This window comes from Cervus canadensis, chromosome 8, assembly GCF_019320065.1.
Source record: "Cervus canadensis isolate Bull #8, Minnesota chromosome 8, ASM1932006v1, whole genome shotgun sequence".
NCBI classification, from domain to species: Eukaryota; Metazoa; Chordata; class Mammalia; order Artiodactyla; family Cervidae; genus Cervus; species Cervus canadensis.
The window spans coordinates 41,056,430-41,079,433 of NC_057393.1; the positions used below are offsets into that span (position 1 = coordinate 41,056,430).

The 23,004-nt window shown below is 42.5% G+C and overlaps 1 protein-coding gene across 10 annotated transcripts in view; it reads left to right on the forward strand.

Moving 5' to 3' along the window:
• Window positions 1-23,004, forward strand: part of SGMS1 (sphingomyelin synthase 1) — a 322,655-nt gene that overhangs the window by 38,543 nt on the left and 261,108 nt on the right. The window contains exon 1 of one of the 10 annotated variants that reach the window (XM_043476118.1): window positions 16,005-16,054. The exons of 8 other annotated variants lie outside the window; for them this stretch is intronic. The gene's annotated coding sequence lies outside the window, so the exon portion shown is untranslated. Of the gene's footprint in view, window positions 1-16,004; window positions 16,055-23,004 lie in introns of those variants that run through there. One more of the 10 variants, XM_043476112.1, reaches the window with a different exon arrangement.

Sequence of the window (23,004 nt, forward strand, 5' to 3'; positions counted from 1 at the left end):
TTAACTGTTTTGGTTAAAAATAAATTTTCATGAAACAAATTTGATGATAGGCCAAGTCACTTGATCTCTGGCATTAAAAAAAAAACAAACCTGGATCTTCTATTCTACATAACATGGAGTTATTTTGTCAGGAACTCTAGCTTCAGGAGTGTTTAATTTGTCAAGGCTAGCTAATTAAAATTTACTTTCTCAGTCTCTCAAGTTTTATTTTCAGAGCAGGAAAGGACTGAAGTGGTGCTGAATATAGCTTGATAGAACGAAATGTGTTTTAGAAAGAGATCAGGATGATTCTCTTGGTTATAAGTAACAGAAAACCCAGTTCAAATTATCTTCAGTAAAAAAAAAAAAAATTGATTGGTTCAGGCAGTTGAAAGCCTTGAGATGAATCTGGCTTCAGGAAGCACTAGACTGGGGATCCAGACAATGTCAGGAGGGAGGCTCATTGTTGGCTGAACGTTCTTGGGCTACAGGTGAGACCGCCAGCATCTTCAGATTGCCGTCATGGCAGAGATAAGAAGACACTGCAGAGACAATTCTCTTGGCCTGGTGCTTAGCACTAGACCGGTCCCTATGGACAGGGACACTGGCCTCTCCTGATGGGATCGCCCAGGTCATGTGCTTCACACCTAGAGTCTGAGATCAGCACCTCTTCAGCTGAAGATGAAGCATTAATGACAGTGGAGAATGTCATTACCAGAACTATAGAAATCAGGGAGGGTCAGTGGATGCTGGGAGGCAAAATAATAATAGTAATAATAATCATAATTGTATCTTTTTATGGTTTGCAAAGCAAACCATTCAGGTATATTCTGTTTTTAAAAATGTTTTAATTGGAGGATGCTTGCTTTACAGTGCTGTGTCGGTTTCTGCCATACATACAACAACCTGAATCAGCCATAAATATATGGGTGTATTCTCTTGTTTGACATGAAGGAAGTATCAGGGAAGCAGGATAAAGAAATGATGAAGAACATGGATCCTGGGGCCAGACTGCATGGGGTCACTTATTAGCCACGTAAGATTTTGACAAATACTTAACCTCTCTTTGCCCCAGTCTTTTCAGCTGTGCAGTGTGGGGTAAAGGTATCCACCTTATAGGGTTCTGGGAAGGATTAAATTATTGGGTATTTGTGGGGCATTTAGAATAGCACCCAATGCAGGCTGGCCCCTCTGTCTCTTGTTACTGTTGTTGATCTTTGAGACAATCCTGCCAGCAGACTGACAGGTGTGCTTGCGGAAGTCCAGAGTCACATGGCCTATGAGGGAGGCTCCCAAAGCAATCAGGTATCCCGGCTTCTTCCTGATCCGCACAGTCGCCTTTGTGTAGTGATTGTGGCGCATTTGGATTTAATAATAAATCAAAGAGGCAGTGAGAACTTCTACAGAGTAAGCCTGCTGTTTGGCAATGTCTACATGTACAAGCAGGGCGGTGTTACATATTCTATTTGCAAGCCGATCTTGAGCTTCTCAGGTATAGAGTGCCCCCAGGGATATTTAGGGGACATCACTGGGGGGAACGTTGGTACTGGCATTGTTTCACTCTGGTGGGCACAAGCTTGGGACAATCAGCTGTATCCAGAGTTGGCACTCATTCGGGAAATGTTTGCTGATTGCTTAATCAGATCCAGTAATTCTGAGCTTTTGGGCTTCCCAGGTGGCTGAGTGGTAATGAATCCACCTGCAAATGCAGGAGATGCAGGGGACACAGTTTCAGTCTCTGAGTCAGGAAGATTCCCTGGAGGAGGAAACAGCAACCCACTCCAGTATTCTTGCCTGGGAAATCCCATGGACAGAGGAGCCTGGCGGGCTACAGTCTGTGGAGTCACAAAGGAGTCAGATACGACTAAACACACAAGAGCATGTAATTCTGAGCTTTAGAGGAAACCAAGACTTATGTCGTTTGGAGGTGATTTGAACCCATCAGTATGGTGTGAGGATGTAACTTCTGACAGAGGGGCTCTGATTACCTAGAATGCTTCCAAAGGCCTTTAACTATTTCCTTCTAGAAAAAGAAACCATTTTCTTCGTTAAGAATGCATTCCCACACCAGTGAGGTTTTGTGGGGAAATTACTCAAATGACTTAATGCAGGAGGCTTGCCCTGGGGACTCAGCTTTGGTGTGACCCAGACATTGGAGGGTCATGTTGCTTTCTGAGAATATAGACAGTGATTTCTTTGTGCTGACTGTGGACTCAAGACACTGTGGCACTGTGGATGACCTATAACCCCCACCCCCAATATGCAGCTACATGTGCAAGAAAGAAATGAGCAGAAACCATAAGTTTTCCTCTCCCTACAGTGCTTTTGAGGAAAAAGGGTGCGATTCAGCATTCCCAAAGCTTGCTTCATGGGCAGACCCACATGGGCAGACTTCCCTGCAAGACAGACTCCGCCCTGCAGTGAGTGACGTGTCCTCCCCCACCGCTGTTGTGCCTGGTATGTGGGAGGCACTCAGATATTTCTTGAATGAACAGACCTCTTTGAACTATGCCTTTGTCTTCATTTTCAATTTCCTTTGACGAGAGCTCGTTTACCACGAAGACGTCTCCAGGAGTTTCTTCTGAATCCTACATTACCTTCTATGTGAACTCACTACATGATGTTGTTTCTTTAGATGAGGGGTGGTGTTTGAGTATTGATTCTAACACCTGCTTTTTACCAATTATACTCCAGATAACAACACCTATTCAGAGAGTAAAGGGATTAGCTAGTAATTCTATAGAAACAACCCTTGGTTTGCCAAATGCTTGTAGGAATCATAAAAAGTTCTTAGATTTAATCCCCCTTACTTTGTTCTTAGGTTCTTGGGAGCTTTTTGTCTTGCTTAGTGGCCTAGGATTGAATATTAATAGATTCTTCATTGTCTTTAACCTGACCCCATTTCATAGCTGAAAAATCAGGGGCAACCTTGTTTCCTGTAAGTCAACAACAAAAGTAATAATGTTATTGTTCACTGTGTGATGGATACTGCCCTGAGTTCTTTTGTTGATTATTCTGTTTAATAGTCTCAACAACTCCATAACCATTCTTTTATAGATGATGAAATGGAGGCACAGCCAGGATGTGGCTGAGTAGCCCCAGGCTACTTGCAGGGCTCACATATGCTGCACTGCGTATTGGCATCCAGGCCAGGGGCTCTCAAACTGCCTGCATATTGGAATCGCCCTTAAGGCTGTAAAAGCCCTCCGTGGCCAGGTATTCTCCCACTTCCTCCCTTCATGTTTTTATTTACTTGGTCTGGGGTCTTGGGTGAAAGTGCTGAGCACTTAGGACTGAGAACCTTTGAACCTGAGCAGTGGTTCTTAAAATTTTGTCCCCAGAGCAGTAGCATCAGCATCACCTGGTCACTTCTTAGTAGAACTTCTTAGGTCCCACCCACACCTACCGAGTTAAAACTCTAGGGGTGACGTCTAGCCTTCACTGTTTTGATGAGCTGTCTGTGTAATTCTTTTCCTTAAGTTATAAAAAACATAAACTTCATCATTGTAACCTTTGTTGAACGTACAGTTAAGTTGTTTAGTCTGTCAGTTGTGTCCGACTCTTTGCAGCCTCATGGACTGTAGCCCACCAGGCTCCCCTGTCCATGAGATTTCTCAGGCAAGAATACTGGATTGGGTTGCCGTTTCCTCCTCCAGGGGATCTTCCCAACCCAGGGACTGAATCCACGTCACCTGCTTGGTAGGCGAATTCTTTACCACTGAGCCACCAGGGAAACCCGTACAGTTCAGTCACGTTAAGTATATCCACATTGTCGGGAAACAGATCTCTAGAACTGTCTTGCACATCTGAGGCCCTATACCCATTAAACAGTTCTTCGTTACCCCGCCCCTCTCCAGTCCCTCGGTAACCACTATTTTACTTTTGTTGCCGTGAATTTGACTCCTTTCGATCCCTTGTGTAAGTGAAACTTCGGGTGATTCTTATGCACAGGCAAGTTTGAGAACCCCCGAGCTCCAAAATTTGATTTGGCTTATCTCCCTTTAGGGTCCTACCCACATCATTAATATCAAGCATACTGTGATCTCAAACACACCCTCTGCGTGCCACCCTCTGCCTAGTTCTTCCTCTGCCCCTGTTATTCTGTGTCACTCTCATCAAGGTACTTAACTTGCTTGTGGTGGTTCTCTCCTCTGTATAAAGGAGGTAACCTAACTTGCAGAGTTTGGTAAAAGTTCAATGGTTAGACACCTGTGACAGTATTTTATAAGCTGTCAGGTGGAGTACTAATGAAATATTAACGTCTCTAATGAAGTCTCTTTTAGAAGTTTTATTGTTTTTTAGTCACTCTGTTATGTCTGACTCCTTTGCGACCCCATGGACTGTAGCCTGCCAGGCTCCTCTGTCCCTGGGATTTCCCAGGCAAGAATACTGGAGTGGGTGGCTATTTCCTTCTCCAGATTTTTAAAGTTTAGCTTTTGTTTTATTAAAGTTACGCAAGCTTGATTTTTAAAGGATCTGTGCAAGGCCTCTTACCCCTATATGCTCTTGTCCCCCCCCTCACCCCCAGTTTATTTGGTGTTATCTTCTACTGTGTAAACAGCATTCACAGATATGCCATATAGTCTAGTTTGATTACTTTAACTTTCCTGCACACACGTTTTTCTTGGATTTAATAATTGTCTTGGTTTTAAAATTTTTGTGCACTTTCACTAAGTTAGCCACAAAGAGCCTTCCATGTGAATCTCTTCCTAATATCTTAGGTATTTTATCAACTTTATCGTATTGATATTCTCTCGCCTGAAGTCTTAGGCCCTCCCCCAGTCTAGACTGCTTCCTCTTCAGGCCTGTTGTGCACCATGCCTTGAGATGGACTTTTCCTTCAACAACATTCTGGGGATTTCTCTTATCTTACTTCTGTTTGGACCTCCCTGTTTTTCTCACTCCATATTCTCTTCTTTCTTGATTTATTCCCTTATTTTTGCAAACCACATGCTCTAGAATCTTCCAAACAGGTTACACTGGAGGTAAGTCTGTGAGTTGTTTTAGGTCTGAGAGCATCACATTTATATTTAATATACAGACTGACTGGTGTCCACCTGCCAATGCAGGAGACATAAAAGATGCGGGTTCGATTCCTGGGTTGAAAAGATCCCCTGGAGGAGGACATGGCAACCCACTCCACTGTTCTTGCATGGAGAATCCCGTGGACCCAGGAGCCTAGTGGACTATGGTCCATAGAGTTGCAGAGTCGGACAGGACTGAAGTGACTTAGCATGCATGCACACGTACTGGCTGGCGTAGACTTTCAGACTGGAAGTCTCTGAACCTCAGAATAGTGAGGGATTTCTCATTACCTTCTGGCTTCCAGTTTTAGTGGTTTGAAGTCTAAGACAGTGTAAGTTCCAGTCCTGGGCAGGTGACCAATCTTTCTGACTTTTTCTCTGGGACTTCTAGTTCTTCTCTTTATCGTCAGCGTTCTGAAATGTCATATAATATTCCTTGGTGGGGAGGGTCTGTTTTTGTTTATTGTGCTGAGATCCAAACAGGCATTTTTAGGCTGGAAACTCACCTCTTTCATTTTTGGAATTTTCTTGAAGTCTGTCATTATTGACGTCCTCCTCTCTTTTCTCCATTCTTTCCTTCTTGAATTCCTGTTAGATGTTGACTGACTTGTCCTGGCTGTGATCTTTTCTCCTGTTTCCCACCTCTGTTTTTAAGGTGTTGTCTTAAAATATTTCCTTAACTTTACTTTCTAGTCTTTTAAATTTTTTCTGTTATGTTTTTGTTTTCTGACAGCTCTTTTTTTTTTTTTTTTGGTTTGTTCTCTGATTCTTCTATTTTATAGAGTCTTAATGGCAACACACTCCAGTATTCTTGTCTGGAGAATTCCATAGACAGAAGAGCCTGGCAAGCTATAGTCCATGGGGCCATAAAGAGTTGGACATGACTGAGTGACTATTACTCACTCTTCTCTTAGCTATTCTCTTAGTTCTCTTAGGAGATTAATTATACTTTGTTTTTTCTTTTTTAAAGTTGTTTTTGTGTGTGTGTGTGCCCCGGAGCACACACGCCTCATTTGTATCAAGTTACTTTTTTCCCCCCTGTTTGTTTCTGTCTTTCACGTTAGATACTTTCTTTCCATTCCTGGTGACTCTTGAGTGTAAGTTCACCTTTAAGAATTCTTTCATTCATGCTCAGTCACTCAATCATGTCTGACTCTTTGTAACCCCATGGACTGTAGCCCTCCAGGCTTCCCTGTTCATGAGATTTCCTGGGCAAAAATACTGGAGCGGGTAGCCATTTCCTTCTCCAGGGGATTGAACACATTTGTCCTGTGTCTGCTGCACTGCTGGTGGATTCTTTACCCACGGAGCCATGGGGGAAGCCCACGTGTGAGAACGGGGCTTCCCGCATTGGAAGATATGGCTTCTTTGGGTCTGCAAAATCAGTTGCCATTATCCAATTGATTCCCAGCTTTAAAAAGTTTAAAATTTAAATCTCTCTTGTTATCCTCTGTGCTTATGGATTTATGCCTTTAGAAAGCAGTAAGTGTTTGTATTGGGGTTTTAGGAGAGAGAGGAACTGAATATGTGTGTCTGTCCACTGTCTTTAACCAGAAGTCAGTATGGAAGTCTTAAGAAAAATGCAGGGCAGGATTTGTAGCATTGTGGCTCTTTGGTCAGACACATACCTGCAGCGGTGAGTCTTAGCTGGTGTTCTTTTATTTTTAAGTCATGGTATATATTTAGATTGCCTCAGTAGAGATCTTGGCTTTCTTGTTAACATTGCAGCAGCTGCCTCATTTTCTTGGTTAAAGCCTTTCATTTCAGATGTAAAATACCAATAAATTTATACATAATTGGGCTTTGAGATAAAAAAACAATCCTTAAAAAAAAAAATCTTATTGATGTTTCTAAAAGGAATTTTCCGAGGGTAAGCATCTAATCCTTAGATTAAAATGCAGCTGACACATTAAGCCTTCTTACATGTAAAGCCCGATAATAGGCTTTAATGCCATTTGTCCTTGACCACCCACAAAGGGCACTGCCGCAGGCCAGAGAGATGGGACATAAATACAGCATGGGGTGTGAGGCAGTGTTTGTGTTTGATGCTTCAACAAAGCATTCAAACTCAGATCATCAGAGAGTAGGTAAAAAACTAGCCTTTATCCTGATAGCAGGTCTCTGCCAAAATTAAGCGGTTTTGGGGAGTGTGGTGTGGTCCTTTTAATATAAGCCATCTGACCGTGGGTTACTGGGTTACTTCCTGCTGTGCCCCTTGTGATGAAAAGTTCAGTGGCTTTCTCTCCCCACTGAGTGTTGGGTGTGTCCTGTGTCTGATCCCCTTGCTTCCTTCCCGATCATTGCAACCCAGCGCCTCAGAGGAGTGGCTTGGTCACCCGGTGATAACTGAGATGGTCGTGGCTGGCCTGGTGGTGATTAGATAACAGTTCCTTTCCGAAGACTTGCAGCTCCGCACACAGCAGCCCTTCAACAGCTCTAACTTCACCACTGGGAAACGAAGAGAAAACGTCTCTGCTTCCATGCTGATTGCTGGGGAAGCTTGCCCAAGAGCCTTCTTTTCATGCTGGGCTGTGTGCAAAACCGAGAAATTGCTTTCTACTTAAAAGCATTGGCCTTTTATTACTCTATAAACCTTTGGGGAAATCAGACTCATACGTTTCCTAAGTTTAGGCGTTACTCACTCTTGTTATTAAAGCTACCGACAATCTAGGGGTAATTTTAGTTATTGTCTTGAGGCTGAATTAAAATTAAAAGGAGCACAGTATGGTAGAGATGCCTGGTTGGTTGCTGTGTTTTTTTAAAAAGGCGAAATAGAAATAAATTACGAATTCTTGTCAGTTAGGAAGGGACCCGTTTTGTTAAACTAGCTACTTCTCTCTCTATATATACTTCTGTCTCCTTGCCCCTTAATATATATGGTAGCAACATGACCTCCTGGCACTGTGTCTGTTACTTCGCGGGCAGAGGCTAAAGTTCTTAGTGCAAGAGGAAGACTTGCAAATGATGGCAGGTTAGCTGATCAATGCCCAGCCTGAGTTTTATGAGTGTTGTTATCCTTGTTGATTATCAGCATTGCTGCCTCTGTCACACTTCCACTTTTAAGCTCTAGCCGAGGCACGAACAGAATATTTCCTTGGTTACTCTCAGCTTAATTGAGGCAGCCTGGGTTTTCTATTTTCTACATTCTGAGGGTCAGCAATGGAAAACAAACTTTTTTTTTTAACTTAAAAGGAGAACTATGACTGTTCTTTGCAGAAACTGCCAGTTTCTGATCTTGCTAGAGCTGTTTCACTCCCAGGGCTTAAAATCCCAGCTCTGTGCAGTATTTATAGATTCCTGAATAAAGAGTCAAGGAAGAACCAAATATGTATAGCTTCCAAGTGATTTCTATTATATGCCCTGTGGCATTTTATTATTAAAATTCCATTCTGTCGCTAACATGTGATAGTATGTGATAGTTATGGTTTGTATTCTTCAACAAACTTCTGTTGGCAGAGGTTTATCACATACATACATCATAGTGTGATGTATAATATCAAAAAGGGAGGCTTGGGAGGGAGGGGACATGAGTGTACCTATGGCTGATTCTTGTTGATGTATGACAGAAATTCACAAAATTCTATAAAGCAAATATACTTCAATTAAAAAAATAAAGTGGAAAAAGAAATGAAGGGTTAAATTTATGAGATAAATAATTTTGTGATTGAAAAAAATTATTAGATGGACTATAGTTTTGTTATTTGTGACTTGAGATTGCATGAATAGGCCTTCATCTGGGGCCTATTCTCAACCTCATCTGGTTGAGAATTTTAAGTACCCAGTTTCTCTATGGAAAAAATTATTCTTCAGACAGAATGTGAATGAAATATCCTATCCATTGTGGGACTCCCCCAGCTCTTGCAGGAGGATGAGAAGAAAGAATGGCGATTATGGCTGTTTTGCTGAAGTGAGTGTGTTCCTCCAGCTACAGTGTAGAGGCTGCTGGGAGGACGGAGTCAAGGGTGTCTAAAGAGGCTCTAAGATCAGCTACTTGGTGAGGGGTTTCTGAGGTTGCTGGCTTTTCACATGAGACCCAGATTTGATGCCTTTTGTGGAGTTATAAACTTGTTTGAGAGATTTACTGTTGGGTCCATGGCGAGGATGAACTGGCTGTGCTTCTGTTGAAAGAAATTGGGTCTCACCTGCAGGGTGAGCTGCTTCAGCTCATCCATCACCCACCTTTCTGTGGGGTATCTCCGATCAGAAACTGGGGCTGATCCAAGTTAGGTGGTTGTGTTGGTGGGGTTACTGTCTCCCACTTGGGAGCTGTTGGAACCTTCTTTGGTGATATGGTGTATAACAGCCCAAGTTTTGAATTAAATAAAACCGATCTGGGTGTGTTCCTAACATCTTGCCTGTGCCCCTGGGAAAGTTACCTAACCTTCCTAAATCCTGGTTTTCTCATCTTTTAAGATGGGGATTTTGTTTGCTTCAAGGTTATTTTAAGGATTAAATGAGATTTTACATATATATTTAGTATTAATTGTAAATATATTAATATATTTAATGTTAAATATGTAAAATATATGTTTTCTGTGTTACTATATAGATTTTTATATTACATATGTGCACATAGACATGTGTATTGTATACACATATAGTAGTACCTGGCATGTATGTGCTAAATAAACAGAGGATGCTATTATCATTGTTGTCGTTCAGTCGCTAAGTCGTGTCTGACTCTGTGACCCCTTGGACCATAGCATACCAGGTTTCCCTGTCCTTCACCGTCTCCTGGAATTTGCTCAAACTCATTATCATAGTATAATATATTATATGCTGTGAAAAGTGAAGTTTTAGTTGCTCAGTCATTTCCGACTCTTTGCAACCCCATGGACTCTAGCCTGCTAGGTTCCTCTGTCCATGGAATTCTCCAGGCAAGAATACTGGAGTGGGTAGCCATTCCCTTCTCCAGGGGATCTTCCCAATCCAGGGACCGAACCCAGGTCTCCTGCATTGCAGGCAGATTCTTTGCAGTCTGGGCCACCAGGGAAGCCTTTACTATGCTGTGGTTACGCTCAACTATTGTGATGTGCTGGCTACTGTCTAGTGACCCTCCCTGGGTACCTCCCTTCTGGACCCATCAGTGCTCACTGTGGGGAAGTGGAAAAGATGTCTGGTTTTGTTTTAATTGCATCCAGATTTGAATTTGCTTTTCTTAGTTCTTATTCTTCTGACTCTTCAGCTCTTGCCTTTCTTAATGTTCTCCATGTTCTCTTAAAATATTAACTATTAAAATGGACAGGACAATTCTCTGGGCAGGGAACATAGCCTGCCTGGGCACTGGCAAAGTGGCCGTATAAAGACGTGTTTCTTCATTGACTTTTTAAAGTTTATGTTTCCATCCATGAAGGCAGTTTGTTTGCAAAACAAGCAATATATTAGGCAGCCGTTTGTTTTTCTACTTTTTGTCAGTAATTTGATCCTTGGGTAGCAAGGGAAAACTGGTGTTTGCAGTTGGACTCAATAAAATTTTTGCTGGAGGCAGACCATTCTATCACTGCAGGATAGTAGACAGAAGTGGTTTCTTTTACCCTTTTTTGAAATAAAAAATTGAAGGGCCCACTATATGATGTGATTAGTAGCGTAATAAGGAACTGTAGTTACTCTGCAGTAGCACATAGACCTTGAACGTTGCCTATCATTTTGTTCATTTGGTCTTTATTCTCACTTTGGAAGAAATGTAGTGGTACTAGCTATACTTATAAGGGTCCGGGTTATGCTGATGTTTTTTGGGATTATTAAAAAAAATAAATTCAGAAAATTTAAGGTCCACAAGGAATAATGTTGGCAGAATTAACCTGAGGCTTAACAGCAGATTTACCAGAAGAAGGTTTCTGTTATGTTCAGTGATTTTGTGTAATTGAGCTCCAGTCCTTTATTACCTCTGCTACCGAGGGACCCAGAATCAAAGATGTTTCTTGTGTGACTTTTTCAGCAGGCGAGGAAGGCTGGTTCAAATAGTAAAGATTATGCAGACACTACCTTCCATGTTCCCTGGACTTCCTTTAGGGGACGAGAAGCCAGAAGCCTTGAAAAGTTTTCCATTAGTCTTTATGGCATCTTTCCCTTGGAAGGTCCACAGTACACAGTGCTTTGCCAGCACACATACACAACTGTTTTGGAAAATGTAACCAGACGTTCCTAGAAGGTCAGCAGAAGACCTTGAAAAAAGGCCGTGGAGAAGATGAGCCACAGTTTCCGCCGCTGTGGCAGTCTGGGTGCCGGGTGGTGCCATCTTGTGGCTTTGTCACACCAGCCTCCCTTGGTGGGGATCACCCCAGCTTCTTCACAGAGGACAGAGTCTCTGGGAGGTTCAGCCCAGGTTGTGTTTTGGTGGCTGAATCCGCACTGGCTCTAGGGCCATCCAACTCCAGAGTGCATGCTTTTAACTAGCATGCTCTGTTGCCTCCTAGCTAGGGAAAAAATGTACCGTCTCCAGAACCTGGGTTCTTTCCACTGTACCATGCTGGCCCCATGCCCTGGCATCCTTACTATTCATCCCTTCCAAAAAAAAAAAAAAGCTTCCAATCCACACCATTTACTACATCTATAGGCATCCCAGGCAGTGCTTATAGCCCTCCTTTCTTTGGGACAAAGAAATACCACCTCAATGTATTGTAGATTATTTTTCATTATTTATGTAGGGAAAATGTAATCACAGGAGCATAAATGTGAGTTTGCGTGTTGGTTTTTATAAACCAACCTTACTTTTAGTAAAGGTTTTTAGGAAAATGAGCCTATAGAGTATGAATCCTAGCATGTGGATGGCAGTGGTGGGAGAGCTGATGGGCTGGGTTTGGACAGATAAAGGAAGGGCATTTAGGCAGCTGCAGGCCCTGGAGTGCAGGCAGTGAGGGCTCCTTGTGGTGCCCTCTGCCTCAAAAATAATCTTATTCTGTTCTCTTTCGTTTCTGTTCCTTTGTTCATTCCTTCATTCCCTTTTTCATTCAAGTTTTCAAGCACTCACCAAGTGTTATTGAATGACTATTCAAGCTCTTTGCGGTGCTATGTATGAACTAAAGGTATGAGCATTTTTTGCCTGCCTCCTCTTAATGAGAGAAAAAGGAAATTTGGAAGAAATAGAAATATGTACATGCAGCAGTTTGAAAATATTGCCCTGATAGCATCAGATGCTTTTTGCTCTTAAAAAAAGGATGTTTGGTATATTAGAGAAATACGATGGTCAAGGCAAGAGTGTTTAAAAAGTCATGAGGTTCTTACCCCACCTGCTTTTTTTTCCTTCTAAACTTGATAGGTGTTCCCAGGCCCTTCCCTACATCTAAAGGGTGTTAGGTGTATAAACCAGGGAGGCAGAATGTTTTGTCATTTCCTGAAAACAAATATTTAAGTACAAAGTGTAATGCAATAAGAGATGCAGTACTTTATAAATTAATATTTCCAGAGTCTTAAAATCCAGGAAATGTTTCAAGTGGGAAAAATTTTGTTCTTCCTTTTTTTCCCCCTTGTGGAAAAAGGAAGTTTTGAAGCATCTGAATTACGTGTGTGTGTTTCTCTTTTTTAAAAGCCCACTTTATGATGTATCTAAAACAAGAATCCACAGTGCCTCTTGGGACCAGGCAGGTAAAATAAATTTGCAAAGTGGACTTGATATTAAATAAAATATCAGAGCCTGGGCCCTGTGACACATGGGAGAGCTGTGTGCCTCTTATAACTGGAGCAGAGGTGGCCAGAACTCTCTCCATGTTGTTAGGTGGCAGCCCAGGCTAGGAATAGGGAACTGGATCTTCCGATTTTCATAGATACACAGAGCTTTAAGTAACTGATAGGAAACCTGAAAAAACACCAACGCCATGTGGCTTAAACAAAACCTGCCTGTGGTTTGCTTTTGACTTATAGGTCACCACTGTGAACCCTTTTAGTTTTATGGCACTAGAATATATTGTATGTAGCCCTAAGTGCTCCCACAGTAATTACTTTGGTGTTTTACATTTAAAATAAAAATTCCAAACATTAATTACAAAATTTCCAGTTGAATTTGAATTGAAATATCCCCATTTGTTATGAGTTTAGCTTTAATGCATAACATAGTGCTTTGCACATAGTAGGCCTCGGATAAAGATTTGTGATGTACAATGTGAGAGTTGGTCCATAAAGAAGGCTGAGTGCTAAAGAATGGGTGCTTTTGAATTGTGATGCTGGAGAAGATTCTTGAGAGTCCCTTGGACTGCAGGGAAATCAAGCCAGTCAATCCTAAAGGAAATCAACCCTGAATATTCATTGGAAGGACTGATGCTGAAGCTGAAGCTCCAATACTTTAGTCACCTGATGGGAGGAGTCAACTCATTAGAAAAGGCCCTGATACTGGGACAGATTGAAGGCAAAAGGATAAGGGGATGGCAGAGGATGAGATGGTTGGATGGCATCACCGACTCAGTGGACATGAGTTTGAGCAAACTCCGGTAGACAGTGCGGGACAGGGAATCCTGGCGTCCTGCAGTTCATGGGGTCAGAGAGTCAGACATGACTTAGCTACTGAACACCAACAACAAACTGAACTGAATGCTAAGGAGTTTAGTAAGCTGTCACCTTCCAGTTTCTAGGAATTGGCAAGAAATTTGAGAAGAGAAGAAGCTGTCAACAGAATAAAACAAAGAAAATCAATGTGTTTTCTGCTTGTAGCATCTTCCACTATGTCAAGCAAATAGAGAGAGCATCAGTTTTCAAAAATGAGGGTGCTGTTGTAAAGGTTACGCTGCAAAAAAAGAGGAGGCAGAGTCATTGAATACCACTTTAGCAGCATGAATCTTTTGTTTGGTCTTATTTTCTGAGCCATCACTTCTCTGGTTTGGCTCTTTTTGATGTTTTATTTTTGTCATCCTCTTGCACTTCTCAATGCCAAAGGTCATCAGAATTTTCCCACTTCTGACCATGTGTTCTTGGTAGCAAATAAGAACTTAAGAAGAAGAAGGATACACTGAAAGGATATCCTGCAGTTGCCAAAGGAGGCTGGGCTACCAGAAGCACAGCAAAACCCATAACCTAGAACAGTGACACCATGTGTTATGAACACCCAGTGAGGACATGCTTGCTGGCTCCAGCCAGGCCCTGGATGTACAGTCACTGCGGTGCCACTCTGCTGCGTTCCCCTCTGTCCCTGTCTGCTGGGGCCCCTCACTCCAGATTCAGGGTCCTGGCCGGAAGCATCTGATTGTCTAGGCCTTGGTGACACATGTTCACACGAGGGGCCAGGGATGGAGGGGACGATGGCCTTTCTTCCCAGGGTCTCTGATGGGGTGGGCCCCCCTCCCACCAGTGCTCACTTATCAAGGAGGGCACTCCAACAGAGGAGATGCAGATGTTGGACGCCAGCTTGTGTTAATTTTTAAGTCACCCCCAGAGGGAGAGGCTGGAGATGTGGAACCTTCCTAGAGATGAATGAGTCATGTCAATGTCAATGTCCTATCCTTTCTAGGACCTGGAACTTTGTGGCCAAATGGAGGATTCAGAGAGGTCAAGCGACATGCCCAGGATCTTTATACTAGAGTTGGGTTAGATTTTAACCCATTTGTACTCGACTCTCAAACCCAGGCCTTTAACTATTTACCAATTCACTTCTTATCCAGATGTATCTTTCCTGTAACACCAATGGCAGCATTTAAGAATCCTTCCCCAGTCTCCAGGCTGAAATGTGCTGGTACTTTCTGTTCTAACACAATGTGGTAGAAGTCAGTGCTGCTGCCTTGACATAGATTACAATGTAATCTGCTTTGCAGCAGTAGGAAGTTCCCCAGTGTTGGTATAGATGCTTTTGGACACATCAGTTCTGTTTAGTTCAGTCACTCAGTCATGTCCAACTCTTTGCGACCCCATGAACCACAGCACGCCAGGCCTCCCTGTCCATCACCAACTCCCGGAGTCCACCCAAACCCATGTCCATTGAGTTGATGATGGTATCCAACCATCTCATCCTCTGTCATCCCCTTCCCCTCCTGCCCTTAATCTTTCCCAGCATCAAGGTCTTTTCTCATGAGTCAGCTCTTTGCATCAGGTGGCCAAATTATTGGAGTTTCAGCTTCAGCATCAGTCCTTCCAATGAATACCCAGGATTGATCTCCTCTAGGATGGACTGGTTGGATCTCCTTGCCGTCCAAGGGACTCTCAAAAGTCTTCTCTAACATCACAGTTCAAAAGTATCAATTCTTCAGTGCTCAGCTTTCTTTGTAGTCCAACTCTTACACCCATACATGACCACTGGAAAAACCATAGCCTTGACTAGACGGACCTTTGTTGACAAAGTAATGTCTCTGCTTTTTAATACACTGTCTAGGTTGGTCATAACTTTCCTTCCAAGGAGTAAGTGTCTTTTAATTTCATGGCTGCAATCACCATCTGCAGTGATTTTGGAGCCCAGCAAAATAAAGTCAGTCACTGTTTCCACTGTTTCCCCATCTATCTGCCATGAAATGATGGGACCAGATGCCTGGTTCTATATAAAAATGCCTGCGTGGAAGGGATCCCAAATACTGTGCAAAGTCCAGAGATATCCTACTGAATTGAGAAGGACCATTTCTGCCCTTCAGTACGTACTTTAGGGACAAGAAAAGGGTATGGAACAATATATAAACACCTTGCTTAGTTCATAAAAATCTGACAAAGGGAAAACTTTGGAGGGTAAAAAAATGTTAGAAGTCCATCTCATAAAAGAAGAAAATCATTTATGCTCACCCGTCCCCAGTGCTCCCATGACTCATGACATGGGGGTAAAGAGAGTGGGTGCCAGGAGATAGGCCAGCCAGCCAAGGACAAGCCAGGGCACAAGACCAGTGAGAGCACTCAGGGTGTGTCCTACCTGAACTAGCCATTTCAAATCTGCTTATCTGCCCTTGTCTCATTCTCTGTTCTCTATGACTCCCCCCTGCCCCCCGCAGTGGATAAAACACTGGTTTATTGTAATCCGTTAACTGTGGGTAATTCGGTAATTCCCATCTTCTTATGTTCTCTTCTGCTCATAAAGTGCCACGCTGGCCAGCCCTACATTTGAGCTATGGAGTTTGGAGAACCTTGTAGACAACGGACACTGCTCCTAGGTATGTGGCCACCACGGGGAACATTGTTGATAGTTCTGCTTGTCACATGCTCTCTCAGTTTGATCAGCCAGGTGTCTGTTAGGGATGTGCGATCCCAAGAGCTGGAGCCTGGTCTTCTTGTATAGTTTTATATCTCAGGTGCCTTTTAAAAAAGCTGGACACTTTCATCAAAGTACATAAAACAAAGATGTTTATAATGTGAACACGTTATCATCACCCAGACCATCTTAGAAGCTCTCCTGTGCTCTTCCCAATCAGGACCCTGTCCCTTCCCACAGGGTGGCTTCCTTGTCCTAGTCACTTCCTTGTGGCCTGGGTTTGCTATTGCACACTTCGCCAGGCCGTCTCCCTCTTCACGTCTCTAACTGTGTCCCGTCGGGGGACTCGGGAGAGCCAGGGCTCTACTATGGGACTCCAAGTGGCTGTAAGCGGTCTGGAATGTCTTTGGGTGCCAGGGTGTCGCGTTCCTTTTGTGCTTTAATGTCACGTAGGACACAGGTTATTGTGCTTGGCTGGAGGCCTGATGTGGCCCAAGGCCCTGAGTGGTGCCTGCCTTTTTTTCAGTCTGAGCCTCTCCAGCCCCTGTAACACTTCCCCTGGTGAGGTGCCGGGTCTGGGAGCGGTCATCCGTGCGCTTCTGGCATGGGGAGGTAGATTGTCGGTACCTTTGTTCCAAGGGATGCACAAGTGTAATCAGAAACCCTGCACCTGTGGATTCCTGTAACTTGAACCCCAGTCACTAAGGGACTGATTGCATGGTAGACGAGTTCCATGAAAAGAGTTTCTTATATAAGAGAATTTAACACGGTTTTCTGTATCGTGGTATTTTAGCCAGGTTCATTTTAACTGTGGTGTAATATATTCCTCTAGTTGAATTACCAGCCTCTTGGCATGATTTTGTCCCAATAGTCACAAGACTGCTTGGCCCATGTATACAGGATGCCCTTCCTGTGGGCACGGTCTGTGAGTGTGGAAAATCCAGGCTCTCATCAGGCCAGAGAATGTTGGGTTCAGAAGCAGTGATCATCAGGGGCTAGTCATCAGGCCCAGGTGGTCCACTGTATCCCACCACACATTTGTGGGTGCCCCAGAGTGCTCGATAGGAACTTGGCATCCACTTATATAGTTCCTGAGTGAAGCTACTGCTCTGACGTTCTCAAGGTGGTCGCTCAGTGCTAGGAATGATTTGGTGAGGCTGCCAGGAGCTCTGTTGCTGGTTTTTTTTTGTTGTTGTTGTTGTTTTTTGACAGCACGGACTAGAGCTCACCCAGTGAGGGCCACAGCAGTGCTCAGATCAGGGGAGGGAAGTGTGTTTTGAAGGTGGATTTGGGAATCACGGGCAGATCCCACAGGGCAAGGGGAAACCAGAGAAAACCCTTCTGTTCGTCAACAGTATGGGCACAAGGTTTAGGCTATGATTTAAAAGAGATGTGACTTTGAGCAATAATTACCAGAGGGGAAGGGGTTTGATGGGGGTGGGGTGGGTGGGTCAAATGGATAAAGGGGGTCAACTGTAAGGTGACGGATGGAAACTAAACTTCTGGTGGTGAGCACGCTGTTGTTTGTACAGAAGTCGAAATATAATGTATACATGAAACTTACATAGTGTAATAAACCAATGTCACCTCAATTAAAAAAAATTAAAGAGATGTAACTTTGTTCTTGCATTCTCTGTAGCATTGTTTTTCAAAGTGTGGTTTTCTACCTGTGTACATGGTGGAGGAGGACAGGGGCGTGTTTGTGTGTGTGAGGCATGCATGCAGGGAGTGTTAGGGGAAATGTGCATTCTTGAGCCCCAAAGCAGGTCCACCAAACCATAGTCTACTGGTATAGAGGCTGGGAGTCTGCCTTTTAATCAGACACCTGGACTTTTGTGCACAGCTGAGTTCCTAGGATCTCTGATCTAGAAAGTGGTCATTTCATTCATTTATTTGGGTAAGGTGAGTTGAACTGAGGAGAGATTGGAACTTGAGAAAAGAAAGAAAAGAAAGGGTGGTCCTCAGACTACTTTGTTGGTCTGAAAAGAAGAAATGCATGTGAACTCGGGTGGGCTTTTCTGATCCCAGAGGAGGATATGGTCTCTGATGGCTTGGAGATGTCGCTGCAGTCCCTCCTTTCTTGTTTTGCCTAGTCGTGGAGGATGGGCAGACTTCTGGAGTCCTCAGTAGCGGGGTGGGGGAGGCCCATCTGAAATACTATTGAGCGGAAACCAGCTTTTGAGCCTGGAAACTGTCTGTGGTTTTATTTCCAGTTTCACTTATTCCAGAAGCAAATGTTTCTCTGTCTTGCATCCTTCTGCTTTTCAAGTTAGTTAATAACTCAGTTCTTCTGACATCAATGGAGAGCTGAATCTTCAAGAAGCATTTGAAGCACCATATGGATTTCTAGTTTGTTTTAGGTTGACCTTTCATTAAAGTCAGAGTTTGAAGTCAGTGTCTTGGTAGCTGCTTTAAATCTCACAGTGTTTGAAGATAAAAGATTAGTTACTTGTGACCAGCGTTGAACAACTACAAAAAACTGGCATGAATGTGACCAACGAAGCACTCGACTGTCAGAATCATAGAGGGTCTGAGCTTTAAGGAACCCCAGAAATCCTCTGATCTAGCAGCAAGATCTGGCTGCAGATGGCCTGTGCTCTGTCCTGGCTCTGCCAGTTGATACAAACTTTGTAAGTTCATGCCTCTGTTTCCTCAGCTGTTAAATGGGGTTGATGATACCCTCTCTTCGTGTTGTTGTGATGGGCTTCCAGTGAGCCGAGGTATGCAGAATGCTTGACCAGTATCCACTGCACAGTGAACACTCACAGGCTGTATCACAGATGGAAAAACAGACCCAGAGAAATATTGATTTGCCTGAGGTCATATCCTTATTTCATATTTCAGAAACTAGGCCTTTTTTGCTCCAAGTCTTCTTTTGTGCCTATTGACTGTTCTAGTTTACTGGTTCTTAAACTATGATTTAAAAGTTTTTATCTGCCCTGTGTAAGCACTAAATTGGGTGACAGGCTGCTTAGCTCAGAGACTGTTCTTGAATAACAAGGCATGATTACAACACAAAAAGACACAGCAGGTCTCTTCCATCCCAATGATTGTGGTCCCTTACTAAGTAATGCAGTCTTTGAAAATTGCTGTTAGGAAAACTGTATAGCTGGATGCAGAAACTATATGTGAACTCTGATCACAGCTGGGTAGAAACAGGATATGAAGAATGGGAGGAAATTCATGAATATGACATGCAAAGGGAATAGGAATACTGGGTCAGAGAATATGATGCCTTTTTTTTTTAAAGTATTTTTATTTTTTTACCATTAAAAAATTTGACATGAGCTAATTTACAACACTGGGCTAGTTTTAGGTGTACCACAAAAATGATTCCGCTATAAATATATTCTTCTTCAGATTCTTTTCCACTATAGGTTATTACTAGATATCCAATACAGTTCTCTGTGCTACATAGCAAATTCTTGCTGCTTATCTATTTTATATATAGCAGTGTGCACACATCAATCCCCAACTTTTAATCTCCCTCCTTCTCTGCCCCTCGGCAACTGCCCCCCCGCCCCCGCCACTGTTATCCCCTTTTGGTCAACGCAAGCTTGCTCTCCCAAGTCTGTGAGTCTCTTTCTGTTTTGTAAATAAGTTCATTTGTATCATTTTTTTAGACTCCACATAAAAGTGTAGAGATCATATGATATTTGTCCTCTGTCTGACTTACTTCAGTTAGATTAATAATCTCTAGGTCTATCCATGTTGCTGCAAATGGCATTGTTTCATTCTTTTTTTAAGACTGAATAGTATTCCATTGTATACATATATACCATATCTTCTTTATCCATTTATCTGTCAGTGAATGTCTTGGCTATTGTAAATAGTACTACATGAATATTGGGGTGCACGTGTCTTTTCAAATTAGAGTTTTTTTTCCAGATACATGCCCAGGATTGGGATTGCAGGATCATGAGGTAGCTTTGATTTTAGTTGCTTAAGGGACATCTATACTGTTCTCCATGGTGGCTGCACCAGTTTACATTCCTACCAACAGTGTAGGAAGGTTCCCTTTTTCCCACATGCTCTCCAGCATTTATTGTTTATACATTTTTAAATGACGGCTGTTCTGACTGGTGTGCAGTGTTATTTCATTGTAGTGTTGAGTTGCATTTCTGTAATAATGAATGATATTAAGCATCTTTTCATGTGCTTGTTGGTCATCTGGAGTATAAGCCTTTTATGGTTGTTGTCAGATCTTTTGCTGAAAGGATTGGGCCACCAGAAATTTGTAGAGAGGGCCTCTCACACTCCATTGATTTGATTTATACTTGTCATTGTTAATATTCTTTCTTTGTTGTTGTTAATATTCTTTCCTTGTTTTCTCAGTGCCTGGCATTAAGACTTGGTAGTTGTATTGCTAGAATCAAGAAGGAAAAATATAAAACAGTGTACACACACTTCCATACAAATGTATATGTATGAATGTATGTATCTACAGTAAATTGAAGGAAAAATTATGAAAGTTCCCATTAAGAATCACTTTCTTGCTGAGCTATTTATAGCTGCCTATTTCCTTTCTTCTGTCTTAACAAACTTTCCTGTATTTAAGCAAGAGATGTCAGATGCTTCCTCCAGCTTCCGTAGCCGACTTGAAGTTCCTTATAGTTTTACATTGGAGAGAGCAGATTTTGTTTTTAGGAGTTTCTAAGTGATGGGACATACATTGAATATAATCTTATCCCCTGTGTGACTCCTAAGTGCCCCTTCCATGCTGTGGGTGTCTCCCCAAAGCTTGCTGTATGAGAAGCTTTATTCTCCTCTGCTGGTGAAAATATTTCCTGTGTCCTTTGGGCAGGATCAGCCTGCTGAAACTGCTGATAATAGACAGATAGACCTTTACAACCATGGACAAGTTACTTAACTTTTCTGGGACTCGGTTTCCTTAGCAGTTAAATGGGTTTAAATCTAGAATATGTCTGATAGACAGATCTCCCATATTCAGACATTAGGCCAAGATAACTATATTTAATCCTTTCTCTTTTCCACTTTCACTCCCAAAGCAGTCTGTGTATTTATTGTGTGCGACTGCCTTTGTGGACGGCAGAACAGATGTGGCAGCAGACGCGGAATATGAGTGATTGCAGATGACGTGGAAGGAGAGATCTGGGCACACCTCTGGCAGCTGGATGGGAGTGGGCTTCGTGGGTATACAGTCAGTGGACGGGACACTGTTGTTGCTTAAAGAAGCAACAGTAAGTGGAGGTAAAAGACTGTGGTAAATAAAGCAACAATTAGGAGTCTTCTTTGTCCAAGCCTTGTAGTTTTAGTAACAGGTCTTTGGTATGTGGTGTGTACTCTGTGGCATGTTTGCCAGTTTCCCTTAGCTTTTGTGGTCTGCTTTAGGTCAGATTTCTCTTTTCCTGCTGTTGTCTCAGTGGATCGTTGTGGGGCTGCGCTCAATAGCTTCTAGACCAATGCATATTTACACATACTAAAGCAGTAACCGTTAGGTCCAAGGCCTTGAAATGTCATATCCTGGAATACTGACAGCATCCAGTTCTCCAGTGAATCAAAAGATGCCAGCTGCCATTTTTCATCCTGGGGTTTTGGCTCATTCCAAGTTGCTTGTCTGGGATATTTCAGGCATGAAATTTAAGCAGCCAGGAGTGACTTGTTTATTTTTTATGGCAAGAATGGGGAAGCTTCCAGTCTGGGGAATTAGATTCAGCACATGGGGATAAAGCTTGTGGTACCTTTAGGTAAAATGTTCTCATAATTAAAAAAATAGACAGGTAAGCATTGATAATGATGGTGATGATGATGGTGTTAATGAGAGTTCATTGAACCATTAGCATGCAAAACTTGCCAATCGTACTCTGAAATCATAGGGTCCAGTTGAAGTAGCATGGATTGTGGTTAGTAGGATGGACCTGGAGCCAGAATCCATGTTTGTGTCTGGCTTTTCCCTGGTGGTTCAGATGGTAAAGAATCTGCCTGCAATGCAGAGACACAGGAGACGTGGGTTCAGTTCCTGGGTCGGGAAGATCCCCTGGAGAAGGGAATGGCAACCCACTCCAGTATTCTTGCCTGGAGAATCCCATGGACAGAGGAGTCTGGTAGGCTATAGTCCATGGGGTTGCAAAGAGTTGGACACGACTGAGTGACTTTCACACATACATCACCGCTTAGTAGCTGTGTGAAAACTAGCTTCGTTTCTCTGTGCCTCAGTTTCTTCTTACAAGATGGGGGTAGGTTTAATAATAGCATTTATCTCTTTGAGTGACTGTGAGGATTATATAAATACATATATGTTAAGTGGCAGGAATAGTTTCTGTCATTGAATATGTCTATGTTAGTTCCCTCTGTAACCTTTAATCTTACGAACTCCCATATTCTCCCTCTGTCTTTTCCTGTTGTCCACCTGCCTACAGCTGGGAAGAATGTCCCCATGGGTTTCTCTTGTCTGTGGAGGCAATGATTTCCCTTGTTTGTACAGAGAATAGCCTTGAAATGGATAGTGTCTCTGGAGCAATGGACAGGCATACCCATTGCTTTTTATAAAAGATTTGGGTTCCATAAGTTCATATAAAGCCATTTCCTTCTCAAACAATAAAATTATTTTCCTGGTTGCCTTGCTTTGGTTTTGCTGTTGAAATCTTGTTATTATTATTTTTGCTAGTTTACATTTTTAAATTAAGGAGTCTGATTTCTACAACAGTTGCATCTTTTCTTTGCATTTCTTCTGGTAAGCACATTTTCCTCTTAAACATCTCCTTGTTTTATTAAAAAGTTTATGATGTTTAAAGCATATCTAGCAACAAGCTAGTTAATTTGCTTAGCCTCTCTTAAAGTACTTCCAGTGTGTTCTTATTGCTCTTTACTCATTATTATGGCTATCTAAAAAATATTGAATAAATAAGAAGTAAGTTTAGTACATTTACAAAAAAAGTACCCTATTTTTAA